Here is an 8,731-nt window from a genome sequence, read left to right on the forward strand (position 1 = left end):
GGTGGTGATATTGGGAAAAAGTCTATCCACCGCAACAAAGAAACCAGAGCCAGCCAAATTGGTAATATCACGGACATCACCCACACCCGCAGTTGTGTTGAAAGGGGTATGCAGGGAACTGGTCACCATAAAGCCGGTAGTCCAATTGCCAATGATTGATAGCAAGGCCGTGCCTTGGAAGTATGAAAAGGCAATGGTGATGTACAAGGGAAAACAAATGGAGGAGGATAGTTGTGAGGCGCAGGGACTGACTCGATCAGGACGGTGTTTTGCTCCAATGGAGTTGAGAAGATCCAACCCAGTTGTGACAAAGAAACCTGTGTCAGAAGAAGAAGGTGAGGAATTCTTAAAAAAGATGAAAATGCAGGATTACTCCGTGGTCGAACAGTTGAAGAAAACACCGGCCCAGATCTCGCTGCTATCATTACTGATCCATTCGGATGAACATCGCCGGGCCCTGATGAAGATACTGAATGAAGCCCATGTGCCCAATGAAATTTCAGTAAACCACCTTGAAACGATTGCCAACAAAATTTTTGAGGTGAACAGGGTAACATTCTCTGATGATGATCTGCCAGTGGAAGGCACAGAACATAACAAAGCTCTCTACTTGACTGTCAAATGTGAAGATTCGGCAGTTACTCGGGCACTAGTGGATAACGGCTCAAGTGCCAATATTTGTCCACTATCCACCCTGAATCAGCTGAAGATCGACCATGATAGAATCCACAAGAACAACATTTGCGTCCGAGGATTTGACGGAAATGGAACAGCCAACGTGGGGGATATTATACTTGAGTTGACCATCGGTCCGGTCCAGTTTGCCATGGAGTTCCAAGTATTAGATGCCGCGGTATCTTATAACCTTCTGTTGGGACGACCATGGATCCACGCGGCCAAAGCGGTGCCATCCACCTTGCATCAAATGGTCAAGTTCGAGTGTGATAGACAAGAGGTCGTACTGCACGGCGAGGACACTGCGTGCACCATGGGAGGCGCCATTGTGCCCTTCATAGAGACCAATGATGACAAAGGTCCCTGGGTTTACCAGATTTTCGATGCAGTGTCGGCAAACAAGATTCCCGAGGGTGAGATCATTCAGCACCCTAGGATAGCTTCCGCAACGGTCATAATGATTTCAAAAATGCTGGGTAATGGGTTTGTGCCGGGAAAAGGTCTGGGGGTTGAGCTTCAGGGGATTATCCAACCTGTCTCCTTGCCCAAGAATTTGGAGACCTTTGGACTGGGGTTCAAACCGACTATGGCAGATGTAAAGCAAGTGCGGAAAATGAAGAAGAGAGTTTGGTTTCTTCCCAAACCAATACCGCGTCTCTCAAGATCCTTTATTAGAGCAAGTACTAAGGGGTAACCGGTCCCAAAAATTCTCGGACCATTGATTGGGATGGACGGGGATTTGAATCAGAGTTTCGAAAGGCTGTTCGCTTATGTCAATATGGTAGAAGTTGGAGAGAGTTCCAGTGGAGCAGACATACAGTTTGTGGGGCCTGAGGCCAAAACCAACAATTGGACGGTTACTCCTCTTCCTATCCGGGGGAGTCTTGGTAGTAGGCTTTGATTTTTGCTTTCTTGTTTCGGATTATTCCAGGGTGTAATCCAAATCTCATTTTGTTTTGTAAAAGTGTGAACCCTGTTATCCCGCAATTTTAATAAAATTCTCTTCTCTTGTCTTATTTTAATTTTGTTTTTTTTTTCTGAACAGTCCTCTTTTTACTGGTTCTAATGACATGGCATGCACAGCGGATCTTCGACCTAGTCTAATAAATCAATCCGACTCCGACTTAATGATACAAGAGATCGATTGTGACGATGAGTCTGAATATGACGAGGATGAAGCCTTCGAAGAAATAAACCGAGAACTGTGCCAATTTAAAGAGAAACCCAAGCCTAATCTGAACGACACCGAGGCTGTAAATCTAGGGGATGCAGACAATGTCAGAGAAACCAAAATCAGTATCTACATTGAGCCAAACGTCAGGGAGGAATTAATCAAAACCCTCATGGAGTTTAAAGATGTCTTTGCATGGTCATAAGACGATATGCCGGGTTTAAGCACCGATCTAGTGGTTCACAAATTGCCCACTGACCCGGCATACCCTCCGGTCAAGCAAAAATTGAGGAAGTTTAAAACAGATATGAGTATGAAGATCAAAGAAGAGGTGACTAAGCAGCTGCAAGCGAAGGTTATTCGGGTCACTCGATATCCCGATTGGTTGGCCAATGTGGTACCAGTGCCGAAGAAGGATGGGAAAATCAGGGTATGCGTCGACTACCGCAATCTCAACAAAGCAAGTCCTAAGGATAATTTTTCATTGCCCAACATCCATATCCTGATCGACAATTACGCTGGGTGCAATATCGGATCTTTTGTGGACTGCTATGCAGGATATCATCAGATCTTAATGGACGAAGAAGATGCGGAAAAAACAGCTTTCATTACACCATGTGGGACTTACTGCTACCGGGTAATGCCATTCGGACTGAAGAATGCTGGGGCAACGTACATGCGAGCAATGACTACTGTGTTTCACGAGATGATACACAAAGAAATTGAAGTGTACGTAGATGATGTGATCATAAAGTCTTTGCGTCAGGAAGACATGTAGCAGACCTAAGGAGATTCTTTCAAAGACTTCGAAGGTATGATATTAATCTCAACCCGGCCAAATGCACCTTCGGGGTTCCATCAGGAAAGCTGCTAGGATTCATCGTCAGTCGACGGGGCATTGAGTTAGACCCATCCAAGATCAAATCCATCCAAGATTTACCACCACCAAAGAACAAAACAGAGGTAATGAGTCTGTTGGGGAGACTAAATTACATCAGCAGGTTCATCGCTCAACTCACGGCAACTTGTGAACCCATATTTCGGCCGCTGAAGAAAGACACTGCGGTAGACTGGATGGCGGAGTGTCAAGAGGCTTTCGACCAGATCAAAGGGTATCTGTCCAATCCACCTGTGTTGGTTCCACCTGAGCCAGGGAGGCCATTAATTCTTTATCTGACGGTCCTGGAGAATTCGTTTGGCTGCGTGTTGGGGCAACACGACGTTACAGGAAGGAAGGAGCAGGCCATTTATTATCTTAGCAAGAAGTTCACAGTGTATGAGGTCAAGTACACTCAACTCGAGAGGACATGTTGCGCCCTAACTTGGGTGGCTCAGAAGTTGAAGCACTACTTATCCTCGTATACTACTTATCTCATTTCACGTCTGGATCCATTAAAGTACATTTTCCAGAAACCTATGCCTACAGGGAGGTTAGCAAAATGGCAAATTTTGCTCATAGAGTTTGATATCGTCTATGTGACGAGGACGGCCATGAAAGCCCAAGCGCTGGCCGATCACTTGGCTGAGAATCCCGTTGATGAAGAATACGAGCCTTTGAGGACGTATTTTCCCGATGAAGAAGTAATGCATATAGGTGAGCTGGAATTACCCGAGGAACTAGGTTGGAAGCTTTTCTTTGATAGGGCCATAAACGCGAAAGGGGTTGGAATAGGAGCAGTACTCATTTCTGAAACAGGACGTCATTATCCTGTTACAGCTCAGCTACGCTTCTATTGTACCAACAACATGGCCGAGTATGAAGCATGCATTTTGGGTCTGCGACTAGCTGCAGACATGGATGTCCAGGACGTTTTGGTCTTGGGAGACTCGGACCTCCTGGTGCATCAGATTCAGGATGAGTGGGAAACACGGGATTTGAAACTCATACCATATCGACAATGTTTGCACGATCTGAGCAAGCGATTTCGATCAGTGGAATTCAGACATATCCTGAGAGTTCATAATGAGGTTGCCGATGCATTGGCCACTTTAGCATCAATGTTACACCACCCCGACAAAATGTATGTTGACCCGTTGCACATTCAGGTTCGCGATCAACATGCTTATTGCAACGCGGTACATGAGGAAGTAGATGGCGAGCCATGGTTTTATGACATAAAGGAGTACCTCAAGATGGGGATATATCCGGAGCAGGCCACCGGAGACCAAAAAAGAGCCATCCGGCGTTTGTCCAATGGTTTCTTCCTCAGTGGAGAAGTGTTGTACAGAAGAACCCCAGACTTGGGATTGCTAAGATGTATAGACACTGGTCAAGCCACGACAGTTATGGCAGAGGTGCATGCGGGAGTCTGTGGGCCACATATGAGCGGATATGTATTGGCAAAGAAGATTCTTCGAGAAGGGTACTATTGGCTCATTATGGAGCATGATTACATCAATTTCGTGAGGAAATGCCATCAATGTCAGATACACGGAGATCTGATTCATTCTCCGCCGACAGAGTTGCATACAATGTCAGCGCCATGGCCATTTGTTGCATGGGGCATGGATGTCATTGGGCCTATCGAGCCGGCAGCGACCAACGGCCACAGGTTCATTATGGTGACCATCGACTACTTCACCAAGTGGGTTGAAGCTAAAACTTTCAAGTCGGTAACCAAGAAGGCAGTAGTGGATTTTGTTCACTCTCAATCATCTGCAGATTTGGGGTCCCAAAAGTGATCATCACGGATAATGGGGCAAATCTTAACAACAATCTGATGAGGGAGGTATGCCAACAGTTTAAGATTACACACCGCAATTCCACCCCATATCGTCCCAAGGCGAATGGAGCAGTGAAAACAGCCAATAAGAACATCAAGAAGATACTGAGGAAGATGGTAGAAGGATCTAGACAATGGCATGAGAAATTACCCTTTGCCTTGTTGGGTTATCGCACTACAGTCCGGACTTCCATAGGTTCAACTCCTTATTTGTTGGTATACGGAACTGAAGCAGTAATACCAGCAGAGGTCGAAATTCCGTCCCTTCGAATTGTCGCTGAAGCCGGGATTGACGACGATGAATGGGTCAAAGCTCGACTAGAGCAGCTGAACTTAATAGATGAAAAAAGATTGGCAGCAGTGTGTCATGGCCAGTTGTATCAGAAAAGAATGACAAGAGCATACAATAAGAAGGTGTGCCCCGGAAAATTTGAAGTAGGGCAGCAAGTATTGAAACGGATCCTCCCGCATCAGATCGAAGCAAAAGGCAAGTTCGCCCCAAATTGGCAAGGGCCTTATATCGTGACCAGAGTTTTGTCCAACGGTGCTTTATGTCTAACAGATATCGAGGGAAGATGTGTCGACATGGCTATCAATTCTGATACAGTCAAAAGATATTATGCGTAATTTCTTTGATTATGGTAGTTATTGGTTTGTTTGTTTGTATTTGGTACTTATTGGATAATGAAATGATGGAGGCAATTCTTTCTTCTATCCAAACACTTTTAACCTTTGCTTCCCCCCTTTGAGCCTTAGTTATTCTTTCATACCCCTCATTTGGAATCACTAATGGGAAAAAGATATGAAAAAAAAAAGAAAAAGAGATTAAAAGAAAAATGAAAACAAGATAAAGATCATAAGAAAAGCAAAGGAGCCGAAGGAACTACGTTTGACCTGATTCCTCAAAGAGGATACGTAGGCGCCTCACGGCTCGGTCATAGTGCACCGCAGTGTGCATAATGTGCATAGCTCAACATAGTGTAAATATAAAAAATTCCCCAAGCAAGAAAACCGGGGCAGAAGTTATGTTTTTTTTTATCTTCAAAAAAAGAAAAAAAGAGGTTTGATTCCAAGAGTTGTAACATTTCACCCCTCAAAGTCACGTTAAATATTTGACAGCCTTTCCCTTTTTAACCCACACAAAACCAACATCGATGTCCAAAAAAGACCTCCCGATCAATATCCTAAAGGTGCCAAGTCAGGCCAATGAAAGCCGAGAATAATACGCTGATCCCCAGCAAAGAAGGGGATCATAAACTGGAAATTAATTGATGTCCAAAAAAGAATCTCCGAAAGAGAGAGTCATGTCGGCATCACCCCAATTCTCCGTTGAAGGGCAAAATGAGAGAGTCTTATCGGTGAAAACCTTCACAGGCACCATAAGGCGACGAAAGATGAGAGAAATAAAATGAGAGAGTCTCATCGGTGAAAACCTTCACAGGCACCATAAGGCGACGGGAGCGGAGAGAAAAGAGAGAGTCTTATTAGTGAAAACCCGTCGAAGGGCACTATAAGACGACAAGATACATTGGCAAAAAGGATCCGCATTTGGGAAGAGGTGAGCACCTATTTATCCCCAGCAAGTAGGGCCATCAGGCAGATTGATTGATACAAATAGACTGGGTCGAGTAGTCCGTAATGCACGACATGATCATTGGGACCAGTCATACCGTCCAGATAAGTTCTTTCCTTTTCTTCTCCCCCCAGCATTTGTTCAGAAAGATTTTTCTCTTTTCTATCTTTTTCGTTTCTTTGTCTAAAAAGACTTTTCCAGAAATTTGTTTTGAGAAGGACCTTTCGGAGTTTACTACCAGGGGCCAAAATGGTACAAAGCAAAATGCGAAGGGCACAGGCCAAAACCAAGGCAATAGGATGAAAGGTGTTCGTTGCAAAACCAAATGACAAACTAGCTTAGAAAGATAAGGGGAACATGAGGAAAATGACCGTTGAAGGACTTGTGGACCAAGTTCCAAAAGGATCCCCAGCAAGAACTGCAATAAATCACGGACCAAGGTCCAAGGTGGTCAAACACCACGGAAAGAGAGAAGGAATAAAAGGGAATTAATCTGCAGCAAGATAACCCTAACCATCATATCCTCAACAACGTTATCCCCAGGTGATAACATGTTATGCCCTGCAGGGCTGTGAGAAAATAAACGCTTAAGGGAGTAGTTTTGAAGTTGAAGGAGACTCCCACAGCATGTTGTGAAACAAAAGAGCAGGGAAGGGATAAATGGAAAACCATTCCCAGCAGAAATCCATCCCCAGCAGACATATCATCCCCAGCAAGCAACTTTATCCCCAGCCAGTGTTGGGAGCACAGAGCAAGGGAAAGGGAAGGGAAAATCATTCCCCAGCGGGAGTGACACAACCACTCACCATGTCAAAACTGACAAAGTTGTCTTTGATTCTACAGGAAAATAAAGATTGATGATGGGAGAAGGACACGCCACAAGGAAGGTCACCAAAACCGGGGCAGAAAATTTTCTTCCATTGTCAAAATTTTCTCGGAGGAACGAGGAAATAAACTCAAATATTTTCATGTCTTAGTTAAATAGGCGCCCACCTATATAATGAGAGGAATATTTTTATGTCTTAGTTAAATAGGCGCCCACCTGTATAATGAGAGGAATATTTTCATGTCTTAGTTAAATAGGTGCCCACCTGTATAATGAGAGGAATATTTTCATGTCTTAGTTAAATAGGCGCCCACCTGTATAATGAGAGGAATATTTTCATGTCTTAGTTAAATAGGGCACCTGTATAATGAGAGGAATATTTTCGTGTCTTAGTTAAATAGGCGCCCACCTGTATAATGAAAGGAATATTTTCGTGTCTTAGTTGAATAGACGCCCACCTGTATAATGAGAGGAATATTTTTCAGTCTTTACATTTTATGTCCCAGGCGCCCACCTGTATAACGAGAGGAATACTTTTCAGTCTTATACTTCAGGTCTTGAAATCAGTAACCCCGCCGGAAGGCAGAAGGTTACAACAGGAATCCCTAGCAGGAAACAATAAAAAATCCCCAGCACAGGGAAGCAGAAGGTTGCAACGAGAGGTCCCAGCACAAATTCAAGCGCATGAGTCAAAAGGAAGAAAAGACGCGTCTTGAAAGAAGCGGCCCGTGAAGCTTAATCTGCAGAAGAACCACCGAAAATCTTAATCCCCAGCGGACCGAACAAAATGATAAAAACTGGTATTCAAAAAAGCAGAAGGCCAGTGTCATCCCCAAAATCTCAGAAGAAAAGCACCGGAAGAAACACATGCCGACAAGAATGCAAGGCAACAAGAACAAGTTGAAGATAGATGAGATCTTATGATCCGTAGTCTAGCCTAGCTTCTTGTTTTCTTTTAAGCACGGTGTAACAAGGAGATCGGTAAGCAGTGGTAATAGCATGCAACAGCAGTAACATTGCAGTCCCATGGTAGTCCCAGCTACCAAAACTTCCCGAACTACATTAACCTGATTCCCCTTTAGCCAGGGATATGTAGGAAACCTTTGAAGCAAAGGTTCGGTTAAATCTTTTTCAAAAAATGCTTCACACGGAATATTCCAACGGGCAAAAATCGCTCGTATCAGCTCACTTTATCTTTGCACGAAAACTCTTTGTGTTTTCGAGCAAAGAGGGGCAGCTTTGAGCACGCGATTTTTGCTTCATGGAAACTACTCCAAAAGAAATTGGAAAAGAAATAAAACAAGTTACCCCCGGGTACAATTTTGAGGATTTATGTGACATTTTGATAATTGTTCTGTCCGTAAATGCTCACCTCGCTATAGTTAGAAAATACAAAAATACATGCTGCAAGCATTTAGGAATAATTGGTGCATTTAGGAATTAGTTAATTATACTTTGGTTGTTTAAAAGCGAAAATCACAAAATACGCATTTTTGTTGTCATCGTAATTTTTAATTCATGTGATATTTGTTTTTAGGTATTAATTAATATTTGTATGTTTAATTTTGGTTTTTTTAGGAATTTTGTCTAGTTATAAAGAAGGAAAATACCGGATTTGGGCCAAAATTTAAATGAAAATCAGGCCCAAACAAATTTACAACGACCCAGTCCAAACCAGGTCTTCTGAGAGACGCCCCAAATGACGCCGTATTGGCATCACCCTTCTGAGCCATTGATTGATTCAGAGGAACGGCCCAGATCAG

The sequence above is a fragment of the Nicotiana sylvestris genome, chromosome 11 (genome assembly GCF_000393655.2).
Source record: "Nicotiana sylvestris chromosome 11, ASM39365v2, whole genome shotgun sequence".
Lineage (NCBI taxonomy): Eukaryota > Viridiplantae > Streptophyta > Magnoliopsida > Solanales > Solanaceae > Nicotiana > Nicotiana sylvestris.